Here is a 2,871-nt window from a genome sequence, read left to right as displayed (position 1 = left end):
CCCAGGTTGGCCTTGAACTTTCAATCCTCCTGCATCAGCCTCCTGTGTAGCTAGGGTTACAGCTGTGCACCACAGCACATGGCTCAGCTTCTTTTTAAACCAGTTCGAAATATTTGTATGTTAATGCATATGTGACACAATTTGCTTCACAAGAGCAATGATAACGATAGGTGTTGCTTGAGTATGTTCAAATTCATTGTTACACTTGACAGCCTCTCATCTCTCTCAGACGTTCTTCCTGAAGAGAGTCTTAAACATCTTCTCTGCCTTGGATAGGTCTCTGCCTGTTTGTTTGTGTTCCTTGATGATGCTGTTGATTGACAGCTGGCCTTTTTAGTGCTTGCTGTGTGCTAGGCGCTTTACTCTGCACTCTTCATTCATGAGCTCATTAATCATCACCACTTAGATTGAGCTGGGCATTTGCACTGTTGATGGGAAGACTGAGGCAATGAGAGAAGTAACAAGTCTATGTCTAGACGGTGCACACGTGGTCAATCTAGGAAAGGAACCCAGGTGTTTCAGGCTCCAAAGTCTAAGCTCTCCTGTACTGTTTTCATAATCCTGATGAACCCTGACAACCCTTTATTCCTGTCCTCACCAGATATATGTCCGGCTCTATAAATAATCCAGTTTTCTTCCCAAAACATGTTCTTTAAAGGATGTAACTCAAAGATTTAAAAAAAAAAAATGGTAATCTAGTCTTCTTTTGATACTTTGCTCTCAGGTCCTGGGGAGTATTTTAAGAGATGGTGTTCATTCTGCCACTCAGAGACATCCCCTTCCTTTTTAAGCTACTGGGGAACAAAAAAAAGTGGCAATCCACTCTGCTGGGCCAAGCAGGTCTGGAGCGGAGCCTCTTGACCTGGCATGGGTATCCTCACTGATGAGATCCAAGATACTTAATGATCCATGGTCCAGAAGACTCGTGGAGGTCAAACAATTTGTTTTCTGCCTGGCAGGGACCTAATGGGGTTTAATATAGGCAGAAGAGATTTCAGTCTCTTGGTGGGAGGATGTAAGCTGATGGGTTGTCTTGCTCTTTCCATTCAAAAACTTAAGAGAAGGTTCTCCAGATTAGGAACTGAATGCTTCTTTAATTTTTTGACACACCCTCCCCTTAAAAAATGAATATGAAAAAGAACAAATGAAAACATGTTGATGGCTGGTCATTGCCCCCGAAAACTCATTGCTGTCCTGGGGGGTTGACATTTGACGGGGGATGGGTGAAAGCACAAGTACTTGGTCAGGAGGCAAGGACAGAGAACAACCTGTGGAGGGAAGCCCCAAGACGAGGAGGGGGATCCTCAAGGAGGTCACTGGCCATCAAGGGGGACGGGGCAGGGTATGCTGAGGACAGGGAGACCCCGTTCCTGGAGTTGCTTGTAACCTTTCTACTATTTATTGTCATGGAGGTTTAAGTCTTTTACCTTTAAAAGCAAGTGGATATACATTGTCCCGTCTCTTTCTGTGTACTGGAACCTGTGGATAGTGCAGAGATCACCTCATTTTACATTTGAAGCTGTGAAGTTCAGAGAGTTCAGCTGTCACCGAGGGTGAGTTTACTGTGTAGGTTTGGATTTAAGGTCTCTTGACTGTGAACTTGTTTTGTGGTACCCAATCCAGATCGCTGATATTATAATAGTGCCCTGATAGCAAAAACTTTTCCAAAACATTGGCTCCTAGAGGGTTAAAGAGAAGAACAGTTTTGAAATTGAATAATTTAAAAAGCATTTGGTCACAGAGTCATACAGTCTTACAAACGTGCAATTTGTTCTTGCAAGTGAGCCTAGGGATTAAGGGATTTAGCTTTTTGTGTGCCTCTCTTTTTAAAAAAAAAAAAAAAATCTATTTAGAGCTTTAAAAATTACCTAGAAGTCCATTATTTTTCATGGTTTCCCGCACAATGAAAATATATGTCTGCTTTCTTTCTAAATTTAATATAAGATATTCTTATTATATAAATTTCAGAATACATATAAAAATATAAAGAAGAAAGCAAACTGGGCATGGTTGTGCATGCCAATATTCCTCCCAGTGACTTGGAAGCCTGAGTCAGGAGGATAACAAGTTCAAGACCAGCCTCAGCAACTTAACAAGACCTTGTTTTAAAATAAATTAATAAATGATTAACAAGGTCTGGGGACATAGCTCAGTGGTAGAGTGCCCCTGGGTTCAATCACCAGCACTACCAAAGGTGGGGGGGAGAAAGAAAGAAAGAAAGAGAGAGAGAGAGAGAGAGAGAAAGAGAGAGAGAGAGAGAGAGAGAGAGAAAGAGAAAGAAAAAAAGAATAAAAAAAGCAAAGTCTGGTGTAGGAAGGTTAAGTCATTCTAGGCATAAGGAACAAGGAGCAGAATGGCATATAGATTGGAGGTCAGAGTGTGTGTGTTTAGACAGGTTTGTGGAGAGGGATTATTAAGAAACGAAGCTGAAGGGGTGGGCAGGAGCTAGATGAGGAGAGTCTTGAATGTGATGGCTTTATTAACCGAATTAACATTTGCCCTGGGAACATGGACAGGGTGGGCATATGGCAGACAAGCTTCTAGAAAGATCACACGGGAGCTGGGGAGATAGCTCAGTTGGTAGAGCGCTTGCCTCGCCTGCACAAGGCCCTGGGTTCACTCCCCAGCACTGCAAAAAAAAAAAAAGGAAGAAAGATCACACGGGCAGCAGGAGCTGGACAAAGTGGATCTGAGGACAGACTGGCACAGAGGAAGGCTGTGGCTGTAGTCCAGTCAGAAGCCACAGGAACCTGGGTGTGAGCAGAGGTGCTGGGGATGGGAAGCAGGCTGGGGAAGGAAGCGAAGGCTCACGGGAAAGGCAGAGGAGACAAGAGGTCAACCGTGGAGCTGGGGCATTAGAGCTGCCTGCCC

This window comes from Sciurus carolinensis, chromosome 5, assembly GCF_902686445.1.
Source record: "Sciurus carolinensis chromosome 5, mSciCar1.2, whole genome shotgun sequence".
Classification (NCBI taxonomy): domain Eukaryota; kingdom Metazoa; phylum Chordata; class Mammalia; order Rodentia; family Sciuridae; genus Sciurus; species Sciurus carolinensis.
Note: the sequence above shows the minus strand (reverse complement) of the source record.